The sequence below is a fragment of the Aethalodelphis obliquidens genome, unplaced genomic scaffold (genome assembly GCF_003676395.1).
Source record: "Aethalodelphis obliquidens isolate GAN/ISIS:26980383/991018 unplaced genomic scaffold, ASM367639v1 scaffold2, whole genome shotgun sequence".
Lineage (NCBI taxonomy): Eukaryota > Metazoa > Chordata > Mammalia > Artiodactyla > Delphinidae > Aethalodelphis > Aethalodelphis obliquidens.
This window is the reverse complement of record NW_020837946.1, coordinates 71345725-71365562: the sequence shown is the minus strand read 5'-3', so window position 1 is coordinate 71365562 and position 19838 is coordinate 71345725. Positions and strand designations below refer to the sequence as shown.

At 37.8% G+C, this 19838-nt stretch overlaps 1 protein-coding gene and 1 pseudogene across 17 annotated transcripts in view; one reads left to right on the top strand and one right to left on the bottom strand.

The window, feature by feature from the left end:
* Positions 1-19838, bottom strand: part of BAZ2B (bromodomain adjacent to zinc finger domain 2B) — a 378273-nt gene that overhangs the window by 302008 nt on the left and 56427 nt on the right. For 16 of the 17 annotated variants that reach the window (XM_027130377.1, XM_027130323.1, XM_027130316.1 and 13 more), the window contains exon 3: positions 17717-17816. The exons of the other annotated variant lie outside the window; for it this stretch is intronic. The gene's annotated coding sequence lies outside the window, so the exon portion shown is untranslated. The remainder of the gene's footprint in view (positions 1-17716; positions 17817-19838) is intronic. 17 annotated transcript variants of the gene reach the window in all.
* Positions 1952-2845, top strand: LOC113632881 (40S ribosomal protein S6-like; annotated as a pseudogene).

Genomic DNA, 19838 nt, shown 5'->3' with positions numbered 1-19838 from the left:
GTACACATTAGAAGTGGTTATTTTTTCTGGGTGGAGATGGCGGAAGAAGAATGCATATCCTAATTTGTGAAACAGTCCATCTCATAGTAATAAAGCCTTCTTTGCATTATAGTTTGTCCTAATATATTATTTTCAGCACTAATGTAATAATTTAGCCCTAATGTAATAATTTAGCCTTGAAAGACAATTTTAGGCTTTTCAAGCTTCTGAAACATGCTGCCATTGGGGCAAGCCACCTGAAATCACAGAAATGGTCTTTTTTAGGGTCATGAATAAATTTTTTTTTTTTTTTTTTTTTTGCCGAGTAGCTTGCAGGATCTTAGTTCCCTGACCAGGGATTGAACCCGGACCCCAGCAGTGAAAGTGCTGAGTCCTAACCACTGGACTGCCAGAGAATTCCCATGAAAAAATATTTTTATATCATATCTGATTTCAAAAATTCATATGACTAACTTCCCTCTTGACAGCCAACCTGTTTCAAGGTGGAAAACAAGAGTTTTCTATTCACTGCTCATTTTTTTTCACAGCATTTTGAAGAATATATACTCAAGGACCAAAATTCAATCATAGGCACAATTCTCATGATTTCCTTTAAAAACTGAATCAAGATCAAAGTCCATATTGTTTACAGACAATTGTGCTCTGGCAATAATGCACTATGAGAAATAATATTCACATGTCAACTCTTTAACTAGTGTAGAGATGTTGTTCCTGTTCTCTGCTTGTACTCTGTCAATACTGAATCCAACAAACCTTTTCCAGAAAATTTTTTGGCTCAGAAAATAACCACAAGCCAAAATTTAAAAATTTCTTCCCCTTTAAGCATGGATTTTCAGTGATTAAAAAGAAAAACAAACAAGAAGCTGTCAAGCACTTTTCCCTCATAAACAGTAAAACATCCATGTATGCTCTTTACATAGGTTTCACCCAACTGTAAAGTATCTGTTAGCATGCACATGTTAAGAGTAGGTAGAGGGCTTCCCTGGTGGTGCAGTTGTTGAGAATCTGCATGCCAATGCAGGGGACACGGGTTCGAGTCCTGGTCTGGGAAGATCCCACATGCCACGGAGCAACTAGGCCCGTGCGCTACAGCTACTGAACCTGCGCGTCTGGAGCCTGTGCTCCGCAACAAGAGAAGGCCGCGACAGTGAGAGGCCCGCGCACCGCCATGAAGAGTGGCCCCTGCTCGTCGCAACTAGAGAAAGCCCACGCACAGAAACGAAGACCCAACACAGCCAAAAATAAATAAATAAATTTATATTAAGAAAAGAGTAGGTAGAGTAACTATGCTTTCTTATTACATCATTGATATTATAATGTCCAAAATTATCACATTAAAGGAATTCTGCCAATAGTTGATCCTGAGTTCTTGCCAGACATAATATTTATTATTTTGCTGCAGGTTTAATAAACTTGGCAACTGTATGGTTTTATATCTACTTTTGCTCTGAGAAGTGCAACACTGAATTAATACTTCCTTAGCTTTAGTGTCTTTTCCACCTTTAGAGACAAAAATACTGGAAAGTGTTATTTTATGCTTATTCTGGGAAGCTTTTACTGTTTTACCAGAATAGTTTACCCAAAAAAAGTCATCATATTTTGTTTAAAACAGAGTCAATGGCTTTAAAATACCCCAGCCCAGGGAATTCCCTGGTGGTCCAGGGGTTAGGATCCATGCTTCCACTGCAGGGGGCATGGGTTCATCCCTGGTTGGGGAAATAAGATCCCGCTTGCTACACAGATCCTAGCCCAAGTGCATTAAAATTACTTTTTATTACTTCTCTCTCTCCCCCCATATATCTATAACCTTTCTCTCTCTTTCCCATTCTTGACTGAAGAGAGGCAATTGGAGAGAGAGAAAAAAAAGTTATCCTCTGAGAGGCAAATCAAATGATAGAAATCACCTGGAAATAATATAAGTTGAGCTCTTTTTCTTGGTGCCTCGGAGGTGGTCGGCTGCTTCAGAATGAGGCTGAACATCTCTTTTCCAGCCACTGGCTGCCAGAAACTCATTGAAGTGGAAGATAAATGAAAACTTCGTAGCTTTTATGAGAAGCGTATGGCTACAGAAGTTGCTGCTGACGCTCTGGGTGAAGAATGGAAGGGTTATGTGGTCCGAATCAGTGGTGGGAACGACAAACAGGGTTTCCCCATGAAGCAGGGTGTCTTGACCCATGTAGTTTTGATTTGCATTTCTCCAGTGATTAGTGATGTTGAGCATCCTTTCATGTGTTTGCTGGCAATCTGTATATCTTCTTTGGAGAAATGTCTATTTAGGTCTTCTGCCCATTTCTGGACATGGCCGAGTCTGCCTACTACTGAGTAAGGGGCATTCCTGTTACAGACCAAGGAGGACTGGAGAAAGAAAGCACAGATCTGTGCAGGGTTGCATTGTGGATGCCAAATTGAGCGTTCTCAATTTGGTCATCGTAAAAAAAGGGGAGAAGGATATTCCTGGACTCGCTGATACTACTGTGCCTCATCGCCTGAGGCCCAAAAGAGCTAGCAGAATCCGCAAACTTTTCAGACTCCCTAAAGAAGATGATGTCCGCCAGTATGTTGTGAAAAAGCCCCTAAACAAAGAAGGTAAGAAACCTAGGACCAAAACACCCAAGGTGCAGCGTCTTGTTACTCCACGTGTTCTGCAACACAAACGTTGGCGTATTGCTCTGAAGAAACAGCGAACTAAGAAAAATAAGAGGCTGCAGAATATGATAAACTTTTGGCCGAGAGAATGAAGGAGGCCAAAGAAAAACACCAGGAAGAGACTGCGAAGAAACGGAGGCTGTCCTCTCTGAGAGCGTCTACTTCTGAGTCCAGTCAAAAGTGAGATGTTCTAAGAGTAACAAATAAATAAGATCAGACATCAAAAAAAAAAAAAAAAAAGATAATATAAGTTGAATCTTTAAAAATGTCAAAAAAGAAACTTATGTACTGTGAATTTTTTTGTATGGCCAAAGAATAAGAAGAGAGGAGCTTTTGTGGCAGCTTTTTTTTTTAACATCTTTATTGGAGTATAATTGCTTTACAATGGTGTGTTAGTTTCTGCTTTATAACAAAGTGAATCAGCTATACATACACATATATCCCCATATCTCCTCCCTCTTGCGTCTCCCTCCCACCCTCCCTATCCCAGCCCTCTAGGTGGTCACAAAGCACCAGCTGATCTCCCTGCTATGTGGTCGCTTCCCACTAGCTATCTATTTTACATTTGGTAGTGTATATATGTCCATGCCACTCTCTCACTTCATCCCAGCTTACCCTTCTCCCTCCCCGTATCCTCAAGTCCATCCTCTATGTCTGTGTCTTTATTCCTGTCCTGCCCCTAGGTTCTTCAGAACCTTTTTTTTTTTAGATTCCATATATATGTGTTAACATACAGTATTTGTTTTATTCTTTCTGACTTACTTCACTCTGTATGGCGGACTCTAGGTCCATCCACCTCACCACAAATAGCTCAATTTCGTTACTTTTTATGGCTGAGTAATATTGCACTGTATATATGTGCCACATCTTCTTTATCCATTCATCTGTCGATGGACACTTAGGTTGCTTCCATGTCCTGGCTATTGTAAACAGAGCTGCAATGAACATTGTGGTACATGATGCTTTTTGAATTACGGTTTTCTCAGGGTATATGCCCAGTCGTGGGATTGTTGGGTCATATGGTACTTCTATTTTTAGTTTTTTAAGGAACCTCCATAGTGTTCTCCATAGTGGCTGTATCAATTTACATTCTCAACAACAGTGCAAGAGGGTTCCCTCTTCTCCACACCCTCTCCAGCATTTGTTGTTTGTAGATTTTTTGATGATGACCATTCTGACTGGTGTAAGGTGATACCTCATTGTAGTTTTGATTTGCATTTCTCCAGTGATTAGTGATGTTGAGCATCCTTTCATGTGTTTGTTGGCAATCTGTATATCTTCTTTGGAGAAATGTCTATTTAGGTCTTCTGCCCATTTTTGGACTGGGTTGTTTGATTTTTTGATTTTGAGCTGCATGAGCTGCTTGTAAATTTTGGAGGTTAATCCTTTGTCAGTTGCTTCATTTGAAAATATTTTCTTCCATTCTGAGGGTTGTCTTTTCATCTTGTTTATGGTTTCTTTTGCTGTGCAAAAGCCTCTGTTTCATTAGGTCCCTTTTGTTTATTTTTGTTTTAATTTCCATTTCTCTAGGAGGTGGGTCAAAAAGGATCTTGCTGTGATTTATGTCATAGAGTGTTCTGCCTATGTTTTCCTCTAAGAGTTTTATAGTGTCTGGCCTTACATTTAGGTCTCTAATCCATTTTGACTTTATTTTTGTGTATGGTGTTAGGGAGTGTTCTAATTTCATTCTTGTACATGTAGCTGTCCAGTTTTCCCAGCACCACTTATTGAACAGGCTGTCTTTTCTCCATTGTATATTCTTGCCTCCTTTATCAAAAATGAGGTGACCATATGTGCGTGGGTTTATCCCCGGGCTTTCTATCCTGTTCTGTTGATCCATATTTCTGTTTTTGTGTGCGGCAGCTTTTATGTGTGGCTTTTGTTGGAGGAATTGGGATCAGTTCTTTGAGATTTTCCTGGCATTTCACCCTAACTACTTGGGGAGGGAACAAACTTATTCCTATAGGGAGATAGCCATTGGGATATAGACCATTCCCTCAATTCAGGAGTCCTGAAGCCTCTGCTTCTGCCAGGAAATCATCCCTAATCCTCACTTTTCACCTTTCAGACATCTCTTCCCAGCAGCTTTTTCTACTTTCACATAGTAAGAAAAAGAAAAATGTAAGGGGACTCTACACAGTTACTCCCCCTACTATTTCAGTTGTATCAGTGATGAATCTCAAGATCATCATTAATCTTGACATTAAGATAAGATTTGGGGGAGAATGGGGCTGGGTGCCATTCCATGCTTTGGCAAATCTTTTTCTTTCCTCAGCTATCACCTTTTGAAATATATGACATTGAGATTCTATCCTGTTTCTTATTTCTGGTTACTGCTGACAAATGTTTTGTTTTCTTTTTTTCTTCTGGTTCTGCTGTTCTTATCTTTTTTTTAAAAAAAATTGTTGAAGATCATATCATTAGGTATCAGAGGAGGGAAATTCTGTAGCTTCTTTCTACCATCTTTACACAGGAGTCTTTTTTTTTGGCCACATGCGTGGCTTGCGGGATCTCAGTTCCCCGACCAGGGACTGAACCCAGGCCACTGCAGTGAAAGCCCGGAATCCTAATCACTAGGCCACCAGGGAATTCCCCCTACACAGGAGTCTCTTTTCTTAATTGCAAACATGCTTAATTGAAAAAAAAAAGTGTATTTATTTTTAGATGATAATGATACATAATAACAAAGCTTATAATCTAGAAGAATTTTTGTCTTTAAAGCCTAAAATCCTTTAATATATCCTTTAATTACTAGACCATATCATGTATTCTCTTTAATTGTCATTTAATTGTTCCTGAAATACTTATTGAATACCTATTATGTGCCAGATACTATTCTAGGTGCTAAGGATGCAGCAGTGAAAAAAGTAACTGCCTTCATAGGACTTACTTTCTCGTGGGGAGAGACAGGCAATAAACACAAGCAAACACATAGTGCATATCAGGGTCCGCAACCTTCTTCCGTAAATGGCCAAACAGTAAATGTTTTAGGCTTTAGAGGTCTCATGTCTCTATTGCGATTACTCAACTTTGTCATTGTAGTGAAAAACCAGCCATAGGCAACAGATAAAAAAGTGAGCATAGTTGTGTTCCAAGAAAACTTCATATGCAAAAACAGGTGGTAGCTAAGATTTATCCAATGGCCATAGTTTGCACATGCCTGCTATATATAATTTTGACATGTCTTATGGAAAAAAGTAGGGAAAGCAAGATGTACAAGAAGTTCTAGGAAAGGTGAGAAAGGGCCTCCTGATAAGACATCTGAGCACAGACTTTTTAAAAGTGAGGGAATAAGGCATGTAGTCTTATGGGGGAAGAGCTTCCCAAGCAGAGGGAACAAGATTTACAAATGTCCTGTGACAGGAGCATGCTTAGTTTGTTCAACAAACAGTAAATAGTCTGATGTGGTCAAGAAGAGCACCAAGAGATAAGGTCAAGAGAGTGCCACAGATGGCGCCATATTCTGCAGGGTTTTTGAAGCCATTATACAAAGATGTTGAATTTTTATCCTGAGGAGGAAACCACTGTGTGGCTTTGAGCAACGAAAGGACATGGCCTGACTTACCTTTGAAAAAGTTCTCTCTGGCTTTAGTATTAGAACAGACTGTAGTGAAAAAAGAATGGCAGTTAGACCATGTAGGAGATCGCTGCAAATTCTAAGCAAAGGATGATCATACTAAGGTTAGAACTGATGGTAGTGATTGAAGTAGTAGAAAGTGGTCAGATTCTTTATATATGTTGAAGGTAGAGGTAAAGGATCTGTTGATGGATTTGATATGTGCTATAAGAGAAAGAGTTCTAGTGAATGATGACTCCACGGTTTTTGTCCTCAGGAACTAGAAGGCAAAAGTTAGTGTTTATGTACATAGGAAGACTGCAAAAGAGCTGCTTTGGGTGAGGGTGTTGTGGTTTGGTGTAAATCAGTTGGTTTGGGACTTCCCTGGTGGTCCAGTGGTATAGAATCCACCTTCCAATGCAGGGGACGCAGGTTTGATCCCTGGTCAGGGAACTAAGATCCCACATGCTGTGGGGCAACTAAGTCCACATGCCACAACTACTGAGCTCGTGAGCCTCAACGAGAGAGCCTGCATGCCCCAAACTACAAGGCCCACGCACTCTGGAGCCCCCACGCCACAACTAAAGAGCCCATGCACCCTGGAGCCCACATGCCACAACTAGAGAAAGAAAACCCGCACACCACAACTAGAGAGGAGTCTGAACGCCGCAACTAGAGAGAAACCTGAGCGCTGCAACGAAGATATCTTGCATGCCTCAACAAAGATCCAGCACACCGCAACTAAGATCTGACACAGCCAAAAATAAATAATAAATAAAATAAATATATATTTTTAAACATAAGTAGGTTTGTTTGTTACTTGTTACGTTGAAGACACTAATTAAATATCCAGGTGGAGATGTTAAGCACAAAGAAGGCTATATAAGTTTGGAGTCTGGGGTAAGGTCCTGGCTGGAAATACAAATCTGGGAGTTACTTGCTTATAGTATTTAAAATATGAAATGGTGAGATCAAAGAGTGACTTCACACAGACTAAGTTCTGTGATACTGCAATACTTAGAAGGTGGAGATATGAGGAAAAACCAGGAAAAGAAATTAAGAAGGAGTGGCTAGTGAAATGAGTACATCTTTTCATTCCCTTAAGGGTATTTTTTTTTTTTTTTTTTTTTTTTGTGGTACGCTGGCCTTTCACCGTTGTGGCCTCTCCCATTGTGGAGCACAGGCTCCGGACGCGCAGGCCCAGCGGCCATGGCTCACGGGCCCAACCGCTCTGCAGCATGTGGGATCCTCCCGGACCGGGATACGAGCCCGTGTCCCCTGCATCAGCAGGTGGACTCTCAACCACTGCGCCACCAAGGAAGCCCTAAGGGTATATTTTTAAGAGCAGAGTTTATTTTTATCTTGATAAAAACTGATTTATCAGTTTTTACTTTTATTGATCCAGCTTTTGGAAATCTTAGTAGAAAATCATGAAGATTTTCTCCTTTCCTTATGTTTTGTTCTAGAAGCTTTATAGTTGAGGTCTTATTTACATTTAGGCCTGTGATCCATTTTGAGTTACTTTGTACATATCATGCAAAGTATGGATGAAAATCCATTTCTGCCATATGGATATCCAATTTTGCCAGCTCTATCTACTGAAAAGACTATCCTTTTTCCACTAAGTTGATTCTGTACCTTTATCAAAAATCAGTTGTCTTTCAGCTTTTGTATATCTATAAAAGACTTCACTTTCATGTTTCAAAGATTTTTGCTGGGTATAGGATTCTCGGTTAAAAGTATTTTCTTTATTTTAAAGATGCTGGTCTATGGTCTTCCTCTTTACATTGTTTCTGATGCTATATCCGCTTAAATTCTGGTATTTGTTGCTCTGTAGTCATGTGTCTCTTTTCTTCAAACTGCTCTCAAGATTTTCTCTTTATCACTGGTTTTGAACAATTTCGTGATGACCTACCTTATCATGTTTTAGATGTTTATTATTATTATTATTGTTATTATTATTATTACTTGGCCACTCTGCGCAGCATGTGGGATCTTAGTTCCCCAACCAGGGATTGAACCCATGCCCCCTGCATTGGAAGCTCAGAGTCTTAACCACTGGACTGCCAGGGAAGTTCCTAGATGTTTATTATTGAAATATAAATCACTTAATATAAATTTCACCCTTTTAAAGTATGCAAATCCATGTTTTTTAGTATATTCACAAGTTTGTGCAATCATCACTACTGTCTAATTCCAGATTTTCATCACCCTAAAAGACATCCTATACCCATTAGCAGCCACTACCAATTCTCCTCTTCACCCAGTTCCTAGCAACCACCAATCGACTTGCTCTCTCTATGGATTTGCTTATTCTGGACATTACATATGTATGGAAACATACAACATGTGGTCTTTTGTGATTGGCTTCTTTCACATAGCATAATGTTTTTAAGGTTCACCTATATTGTAGCATGTATCAGTACTTCATTCCATTTTATTGTTGAATAATATTTCACTGTATGGATATACCACATTTTCTTTTTCCATTTGTCCACTAATGCACATTTGGATTGTTTCTACCTTTTGGCTATTATGAATAATACTGCTATAAACATTCATATACAGGTTTTGGTGAACCTATGTTTTCAGTTCCCTTGGGTATACACCTGGAGTGAAATTGCTAAGTCATATACTTTTAACTTTTTGAGGAACTGCCAAACTATTGTCCAGAGTAGCTGTAACGTGTGTATTCCCACCAGCAACATATGAGGGTTACAATTTCTCCACATCCTCACCATCATTTGCTGCTCTCTGTCTTTGATATTGTAACCATCCTTAATGGGTGTAAAGAGTGTAAAGTGCTTTTTGTTTACATTTCACCATAATTAATGATGTTGAGTATTCAAGATGGCATTTTCAACTAACCTCCTACACTACCTCTTTATAAAAAACTGTTTAAAAATTTTAACTAACAAATACCTGATAAGCATTTGACATTAGTGGTTTTTCAAAAATGTCATTTCTGTAAGATTTCTCCTATTAGACTATTTTTGAATTTGTTCAAATGTGTACATAATCTCAACTGTGCACAGTTGAGATAGATATTGTATACTTACTTTAAAAAAATATATAAAAGAGTTGGAAAGAATCGTAGCTTACAAGTTTTGTGTCACCTGGTCCCTCTCACCAAAACTTAAGGTAGTCTTTGCTTGGCATCTTATAAATGAAAACCATTTAGAATTGAATTTAAAACTGAAATAGATCTTAAAGGAAACCTGGATCAGCTGGCTTATATGATCTATTTTGTAATTACAAATAAAGTTCAGTGACTTCCAAAATCTTTCAGCTAATTAATGACATATCTATAACTAAAAGCTAGATATGTTGATCACTATAGTAGGGTTCTTTCTAATGGAATTCACTACAAATAAGCTCAAATAATAAAAGATGTAGCATGAAATAATGCAAAGGGCAGTGGACTGGCAAACAGAAGACCTGCCTGTATTTTATTACATTTGGTTGTTCCTAGAATCCTAATTTAACCTCTTTACTATATCTTCAACAAATAGAAAATTCTACTAGATAATCTCTAATGAATTCTTCCTCATCTAGAATTCTTTGGGAGTTAATGGAGTACAAAATAGCAAGAGTAACTGGACACGGGAGTTGACTTAAAAGAGTACAGAAACTTTAAACAATAAAACTTTAGTGGAATTTTCACTGTTACAAAATGGAAATGGAATCAGTAGTACATTCCATGAATAAGAATAGCACAGACTAACACAGACAGAAAAAGAACTCAACTACCACTACATGTTGCAATGTACTGATGAGTAAAAAGATAGGCATTTCCCAATTATACAGAATGATATACTGAGGCAGCCAGAATCAGAAGCTTGATTCCAAAGGTTCTACCTTAGCTTCTTTTGTCTGTAATATCTTTAGAGACTAAAACTGCCAGCATGAAATATAAAGAAGCAGCGGCACATGGTGGAAACCTACAAAATTTTGCATACTTGGAGTGGAAAAGGATGGAAAGATAGACTTGAAAATAGCACATACATTCTAAGCATTGTAAACTGAGATCTCACACTAACTTAGACAGAAAACCCAAGACAAAAAACACATGACAGGTCAACTAATCCATACAAGACAAATGTCAATGGGTATTTCAAAATGAGGTAGAAATTTGCCTTCAAAGTTAATGCTTAGAGGGCTATTTCCCAGCAGTTGTTTTAAAGTAAAAATATACAGGGGTGGGCTTCCCTGGTGGCGCAGTGGTTGAGAGGCCGCCTGCCGATGCAGGGGACACGGGTTCGTGCCCCGGTCCGGGAAGATCCCACATGCTGCGGAGCGGCTGGGCCCATGAGCCATGGCCGCTGAGCCTGCGCCTCCGGAGCCTGTGCTCCGCAACAGGAGAGGCCACAACAGTGAGAGGCCCGCGTACCGCAAAAAATAAATAAATAAATAAATATACGTATTTTTATATATATATATATATATATATATACACACACACACATATATATATTTACATATACAGGGGTGCCTCTTCAATGCTGTGTATTAAAAAAATGTCAGATGGGGTTACATGAGAAGAAAGCGGGGGGCGGGGGGCGGGGGGGAGGGAGGGAGGGAGAAAGAGGAGACTGCTTTGAAAAGACACTGTGGCAAATGTAAAATAGCATACATTCTATAAATGGTTTCCTCTGAACAGAATGTAAACATACAGTTTTCATCTGCTTGGTTACTTCAAAGAATATGCAACAGGAGAGGCAAAGATAGAAATTAAAAAGACAAGATGGACTGAAAAACAATTCATCAATAGAAGGAATTACATAATGCAAAATAACAAATAAAATAATTAATATATGCATTATAGGCACACTAAAACAGAATAAAGATGTGAGAGTTTTGAAGATTTTTCAGAATGAAGAAAAATATATATAACATTGAAAAAGATTTAAAAGAAGATGGCTGATATGGAGTAAAAAAAAATATCCTACCTAAAAATTCATAGATATATCAGCCAGGGTTCATTTGGGACACAGATGGCATATTCAACTTGGGACAATCCAAGGGAGGTTAAGGTACAAAGGTACTATTTATAAAAGTAAGAGTGAAGAGGAACCACAGGGGACAGTGCCATAACCCAAGGCTAACAGCAGAAGAACTTTCCCTTTCCTTATACCTGTAGGTTTAAGTAGAGGGGTTAGTGACTGTAATCAGAAGGAGGGAGTAGTGTAGAAAAGGCCACTTTCAGTGTACAGACCTAGATAGCCTGCTGTGCCCCCACAGGGAGCCAGGGAAAATAAATGCTTGTTACATACTCTTCCCTTCAGTATTCCTGAGGGTCTCCTCATTGGTAAAAACTGACCAGGTGCCAGAGGGTACACCCATATGATCCAAACAAATAAGCTTCCTATGGTAAAAAGCAAAGTATACTAAGGAGAAGAGTGGATCTGGAAAGGCAAATGGAAGACAGTCATAATACTGTTTACAGGAATAAAGAAAAGAAATGTAAATTTTTGTCTTTCAATCGAAGTCCATTCACAAGTATTGTAATTACTGATATGGTTGGATTTTATTTTCCATTTTGATATTTGCTTTCTAAATGTCTTTTTTGGTCCTCTGTTACTCCTTTAGGGTCTTTTACATAAAATAAGTATGTTTTCAATGTAACATTGTAATTCCTCTTTCGATTAAATTATTTGATTTTGTAAAGTTTCTTTTTAGTCATTGTTTTAGGGGTTAAAAAATGAATCTTTAACTTATGACAATCTATTTCAGATAAATAATTGACTTAATTCTATTATAACAAATGTGCTCCTATATGGTCCATATCAACCACCCTCGTTAGTAATCTTAATATTAATTATATTACTTTCATATACATGTCCAACAATAAAGTACTATAATTATTGCTTTAAACACTTTTGGTTTTTGAAGAAATAAGAAGACAAGGAAAAACATTATATGGTCTTTTGTATTTACCCACACATGTACCATTGCTAGTGCTCTTCATTCCTTCATGTGGCTATGAGTTATTGCTAAGTATCATTAAGTAATGATGAAGAATTTCATTAAGTAATGCTTGTAGTACAGATCTGCTAAGCAATAAAATCTTAGTTTTTGTTTTCTTAGAAGGAATGTTTTTCACTTTCATTACTGAAGGATAATTTTACTGCATATAGAATTCTTAGTTGTCAGTTCCCCTACCAGACTCAACTCCAGGACCCTGAATATGTCATTACATTGTCTTCTTGATGCTCTTCTTGTTTCTGATTAGAGAACTTAGCTATTAATCACATTGTTGCTCCCTTATTCATGATGAGTTTTTTTCCTATTGCTTCTTTCAAGAGTTTCTATTTGTCTTTGCCTTTCAACAGTTTCACTGTAAAGTATCCAGGTGTATCCCTTGTCTTTTTCATATTTGGAGTTTGTTGAGCTTCTTCAATCTCTAGTTTAATGTTCTTATCAAAATTGGGGGGTTTTCATTAATTATTTTTTCTGCCACTCCCGACCCTTCCTCTCATTTTAGCATGTCCATTAAAGGTATGTTGGGATACTTCATACTATCCTAAAGTTCTCTGAGATTCTTTTTTATCACTTTTCTTCAATTTGTCTCCCTATTCCTTGCATTGGGGTATTTCTAATAATTTTCAAGTTCATGGAGTCTTTCTTTTCACTACTGAGCCCATCTAGTGAATTTTTCATTCCAGTACTTTCCAGTATTTTTAAGCTCTAGAATTTCTATTTGGTTCTTTTTCTATAGATTGTATTTCTCTATTTAGATTCCTTTTTTGTTGAGTTGTTACTACTATGTTTTCCATTAGTTCTTTAAACTTAAGTTTTTTAAATATTAAAAACATATTTTTAATAGTTGCTTTGAGATGTTTGTCTGCTAAGTCTAACATTTGGACCCAGAGTTAGTTACTACTGACTATCTTATTTTCTGGTATGTGTCACTGTTTCTTTTTTTTTTTTTTTGCATGTCTAGTATTTTTGGAAACTACATTTTAGAGAGCATATAGCAACTCTGGATTCTGCTTTATTTTCCAGAAAGTTTTTGTCTCAGTAACTTGCCTGAACTTAAGTTGCAGAATCTGTCTATGTTACAGTGTGTATCACTGATGACTCTGCTTAAATTTTTAAAAAATTAATGTACTTTTTTGGGAGCAGTTTCGTTTTTTTTTTGCACTACGCGGGCCTCTCACTGTTGTGGCCTCTCCCGCTGCGGAGCACAGGCTCCGGACGCACAGGCTCAGCAGCCATGGCTCATGCGCCCAGCTGCTCCGCGGCATGTGGGATCTTCCCGGACCGGGGCATGAACCCGTGTCCTCTGCATCAGCAGGCAGACTCTCAACCACTGTGCCACCAGGGAAGCCCCTCCCCCAAATTCTTATATGTTGTGTTTTCACTGTCTTTCACTTCAAAATATTTTCTAATTTCCCTTCTAATTTCTTTTTTGCTCTATAATTTATTTAGAAGTACGTTGTTGGGCATTCCCTGGTAGTCCAGTGGTTAGGACTCTGCACTTCCACTGCAGGGGGCACAGGTTCAATCTCTGGTCAGGGAACTTTATATCCCACATAGCTGCGCTGCCAAAAGAAAAGGAAAAAAGTATGTTGTTAAATTTCAAAGTACGTTGTTAAATTTCAAAATACTTTGTATTTTCCTATCTTATTGTTATTGACTTCTATTTTAATTGTGTTGGGTTAAGAGAATATATTCTATATAATTTCATTCCTTTCAAATTTGTTGATCTGTTTTTTTTTAATCATATGATCTATATGTGGGAATGTACCACGTGCACATGAAAAGAATATGTGTTCAGCAGTTTTTTTCGGTGTAGCATTCTAAATGCTTATATGTAGCATATAAGTTGATAAGTGTTATATCCTCTTCTTGTATTAATCCTTTTATCATTATATAGTGTCTTTCTTTATAGTCTTTACTTTAAAGTCTATTTTGTCTTATATGAGTATTGCAACTCCTGCTTTCTTGTCATTTCTGTTTGCCTGAAATATCTTTTTCCATACCTTTAGTTTCAAACTATGTGTGTCCTTTGCTCTAAGGTGGGTCTCTTGTAGGCAGCATATTGTAGGCTTTTGTTTTTTTATCCAGTCTGCCACTCTATGTCTTCTGATTGGAGCATTCAGTCCATTGATATTTAAGGTAATTATTGATACATATGTATTTACTGCCATTTCAGATCTTGTTTTCCAGTTGATTCTTTGTTTAGTCTTTGTTCTCAATTGCTTCTCGGCCTTTTGGCTAAGATCAAGTGTAGTCTTTGTTCTCTTCTTTTTCTTGTTGTTTTTCTTTTTATGGTTTGATGATTTCCTTTTATTTTATGCTTGCGTTCTCTTCTTTTTGTTTTTTGTGAATTTACTGTATATTTTTGATTTGTGATTGCCCTGTTTTTCAAGTGTGCTAAGCCCTCCCTATATCTGCTTGCTTTAGACTGATAGTCATGTATGTTTAGACACATTCTAAAAAAGAAAAAGAATATGCATTTTCTTACTCTCCTTCCCCACATTTTATGCGTTTGATGTCCCTGTTTACATCTTCATGTTTATCCTTTTGCTGTTCCTTTTATTTATCATTGCTTTCACAGTTTTTGTCTTTTTGATCTGTAGCCTGGTTAATTTAAGTGATTTACTTTCCAATTGTGATTTCCTCCTTCCTATATCTTTTTGCTTCTTTTCTATTTAGAGATGACCTTTCAATATTACTTTTAGGATAGGTTTAGTATTGCTGTATTCTTTTAGTTTTGGCTTGTCTGAGAAATTCTTTATTTCTCTTCGTATTCCAAATGATAATCTTGCTGGGTAGAGTATTCTAGGTTGCAGATTTTTCTCTTTCAAGACTTTGAATATATTTTGCCCCTCCCTTCTGGCCTGTAGTGTTTCTGTAGAGAAAACAGCTGATAGCCTTATGGGGGTTCTCTTGTAATTAACTCTTTTTTTCTTGCTGCCTTTAGAATTCTCTCTTTATCTTTAACTTTGCCATTTTTATTATACTATGTCTTGGTGTAGGTCTGTTAGGGTTCATCTTGTTTGGGACTCTCTGTGCTTCCTGTATCTGGATATTTGTTTCCTTCTTTAGGTGTAGGAAGTTTTCAGCCATAATTTCTTCATATACATTTTCAATCCCCTTTTCTCTTTCTGAAATCCCTGTTATGCATAGATTGGCCTGCTTTATATTATTCCATATGTCTCTTATATTGCTTTCATTTTTTTTTTTAATTTGGCTTTCCGTCAAATGGAAATTTTCTGTCTGGAAATTGGGTAATTTCCATTATTCTATCTTCCATGTCACTTATTCTTTCTTCTGCATTATTCGTTCTGCTATTCATTGCCTTGAGCTCAGCTTTCGTCTTGGCAAATGAATTTTCTAATTGTTCTTGGCTCCTCCTTATAGTTTCTAGTCCCTTTTTACAGTAAACTGCATTTCTGTTGATAGCCTTTCTTAATTCCTTCAGTATTTTCATTACCTCCTTTTTGAACTCAGTGTCTGTTAGACTGAAGAGGTCTGTTTCATTGTTTATTCCTTCAGGGGAATTTTCTTGGTCTTTTAACTGAGAGTGGTTCCTCTGCTTCTTCATTTTGCTTATATTTCTCTTACTCTGTGAGTTTAGGACAAACAGATTATCTACTGTAGTGTTGGAGGGCTATTTACATGCGGGAGCATGTCTGCATAGCTTATGTGGGTTTAATATTTTTTTGGTGTGAGTGCTGTTTTTGGTTTGGATGCTTGCCATCTCTTTCCTCAGCCTGTGCTGGCCATTATCCCCTTGATAAGGGGTGTGCGGATGCACGGCCCACACACACGTTCCCAGGAAGGCGGGGGCAGCGGTTGGCTCCTGGTCGTGGGTCCCTTGGCGAAGGCAGCTGGCTGCACATACTCCCAGGAAGGTGGGGGCAGTGGTTGGTGCTAGGTCAGAGCACCCTTAGAAGCAGCATGGATCACATGCACCCCAGGGGAGGCAGGGGCAGTGGTTGGTGCAGGGTTGCGGGACACTTGGTGTTGGTGGGCTGCACAAGCTTCTGGGAAGGTGGAGGCAGTGACCTGCACCTGTTCACAGGAACCTCCACAGAGGCTGCAGTCCGCACTGCCTCTGGAGTCTGAGATGGCAGCGACGGCTCACGCCTGCCCCCACTCATGTAGACGGTGCCCTGCCACTTGAGAGCACAAGGAGAAAGAAACTCTTATGGCAAGCACACCCTTCTCCTTCTGGGAAGGAGATCTTCTTCCCAGATTCCCTCCGATGTGGTGCACCACACCCTAGCCCCCTCAGGCTGTCTTCACACAGCCAATCCCAGTCCTCTTCCCAGTGTCTGACCTCCGAAGCCCGAACCTCAATACCCAGCCTCCACCAGCCCCAAAGGACAAGCATCTCAGCCTGGGAAATGCCAGTTGGCACCGCTAATCTGTGCAGGTCTCTCTCAGCTTTGCCCTCCACAAACCTGTTGCTGTGCTCTCCTTCAAGGCTCCAAATCTCCCCCTCTGTCCTGGCTGATCTCCCAGCCAGTGAGGAGACTTCCCCGTGTGTGGAAACTTTTCCTCTTTCACAGCTCCCTTCCAGGGGCACAGATTCCATCCCAATTCCTTTTTTGCTCTTTTCTTTCTTTTTTCTTTTGTCCTACCTGGTTACATGGAGATTTTCTTGCCCTTTTGGAGGTCTGAGGTCTTCTGCCAGCATTCAGTAGCTGTGCTGTGAGAGTCATTCCACATGTAGATGTATTTTTGATGTATCTTGTGGGAAAAAGGTGAGCCCCACATCCTACTCCTCTGCTATCTTGATCCATTTCCCCTGAAATGTCCTTTTAACATTATGAAATATCCCTCTTTATCTCTGATAATACCCTCTATCTTGAAAGCTATTTTATCTGATATTAATATAGTTATTCCTTGCTTTTAATGCTTATTGTTTGCCTGGTATAGTTTTGTCCATTCATTTACTTTCATCATACCTGTGTGTTTTTATACCTAAAAGATAATTCTTGTACGCTGTATATAGTTTGGTCTTCCTTTTTTATCCACTCTGACAACATCTGCTTTTTAATTGCAGTATTTAGACCTTTAATATTTAATATAATTACTGTTATCATCAGATCTCATTCAATATTTTATTATTCTTTCTATCTCTCTGCTGTTATTGCTGCTATTTCTTCTTTCTTATCTTTTAAAAATATAACAAATAATTTTTAATCTTACCTTTTAATATTTCTATCAACTTTTAAGACATATCTCTGTATTTTTTTAGTATTTTATTTAAGAAAATATATCAGAATTCAACCAGAATACTGTACATTTTCATGCAAAATATAGACACCTCACAAGCATACAGTCCCTTTAACCACCTCCCCCCAACCACACTCTGAAATAGTTTTATATATTTCCTAGCAGCTTATTGATTTGTTTTATTATACACTTATGGATTACATCTGCATACATTGAAAACCCCAAAGAACAATGTTATAATTTTCTTTTAAACATTCACAGGTCTTTTTTAAAGAACTTAAGAGGATAAAAATAGTCTTTTATTTTTATCCAGATATTTACCATTTCTGATGCTCTTCATTTGCTCCTGAAGATCCAACTTTTCTGTTAATATTCTTTTTTCCTTTGAAGAACTTCCACTACCATTTCTTGTAGTACAGGTCTGCTGGAGACAAATTTCTCTTAGTTTTCCATTTATAAAATTGTGTTAAATTTGCCATCATTTCTGAAGGGTATTTTCACTGGACACAGAATTTTGGGTTGACTGAAGTTTCAGTTTTAAAGTCTCCTGGCCACTATGATTTCTTCCGTTGTTTTTGTTTTCGTTTATGGCCACTGATTTCTGATGAAAAATCTGTTGGCATTTGAATCACTGTTCTTTTGTATGTAAAGCATCACTTTCCTCTGTCTGCTTTCAAGATTTTCTCTTTATCTTAGGGTTTCATTTTGTAATGTGTCTAGGCATGGTTTTCTTAGAATAGCCCTCATGGATCTAAACTGCACTGCAACACACCTCATCCCTTGATTTCCTGTTATATCCAATATATCAGTCCTCTAAACCTAGTCCTTCCTACTATCTTTACTCATAACCTGTCCATGTTGGAATGACCAGAGCTGCTCACTTACAAGTTGATGTTTTATAATTCAACTGAGTCATCAGAGTTCCTGGAAAATACTTTAATTCTCCCAAAGGACCATTCCAAATAAAAAAAAATACATGAAGGAGAGATATGCACTAAGATAGAAAATACTTAGTAGCTACATAAGACATCAAAAACTAACCCCTTCTAGAAGATGCTACATTAAATCCTTTTTAAAATGAGTAGTATAATATCTTTTAAATAAGTTCAGAGGTAAAAGTTCCAATTTTAAAAAGAAGAGAACAAATCAGATAGGATAGTTAGAACTTATGGGGTGATTTCACCAATAAGACAAAAGAAAAAATTGTCTAGTCTTCCTGAAGTCATCAGAGGCCTGCTCAACAGGTGAACATGAATGTTTTCTGCTCAGAGATACTCAGGATATTGGTCAAACTAATAGAAACAAAGGATTCACATATTCTTAGTAAAGAATATATTTATATCACTAAGATCAAAGACTGGATATGCTTATGCTAATTGCCTTTCACCATGTATTTTCTTCACTAACAGCCACTTCTCATGGATATAGTTTGTAATTATATCAATAAATTCTTTTATAAAACAACAAATCCCAATTGCATGCAATATTGTTCAACTCCTCTTAGAATAGTTCACTTGGGAAATATACAATTATATAATCATTCTGTCAGACCTCAGAGTGACCTGAAAATTCTTCACATCACACTCATCCCACAAACCCTTTGTCTTTTGCCTTTTTTAAAAAATATATCATTATCATGTTATAGTGAAATTACTATTTAATTTTCCATAAATAAACATTCTAAACTTTTGTATATGATAGAATAGTTTTCCGGTTGACAGGAAAATAGTAATAGTAATTTTGCTCAAAAATATGAGCGCTCGTAGTCAAACAATGGGATTTATGGTACACACTTCAAAAATGCTGAAGATCAAAGGGTATAACAACTGTGGATACACTTAAGGATTATCATTTAGTTAATTTATATTATTCTACCAGTTTAATACACAAATTGTAACCTTCTAATTGCTAGTTCCAAAGACTCACATTGTACATAAAGAATCTTCAACAGCTGTCAAAATTGTCTACTTTTTCTTTCCTATAAATGTGTCAATTGGGAAGGATAAACACAAAAAGAACTATATGACTTTCATTAAAATAGGAAAAATAGAAATTAGACAACACTTCCTCCTGTACAGCATCCTGGGTCCCTAGAATCCTCGTGGAAATACACAGTTGCCAGTGATACTAACCAAACAGAATGAAGGTTTTTTGCAGGGATATGCAGCACCTACTTTATACTCCTGATAGGAGGGGAGTGTTATAGCTTCCTGACTTCTCCCACTGCTTGAGATTCTAGAAAGTGTTTGCCAGCTAACCTGATATATGTATACAATGTACACCTAGCATGGGGGAATTTACTGAGAGGTAGGTGAGTTATAGGTCAAATCCCAAGCTTCCCTGAGCATTTGTCCAGAACTAAGCCGCAGACTTCCTTGAAGGCTCCTTCAACATATGTACAACCACACTTGTATTGGGAAGGTTCTTATACTGAACATGGTCT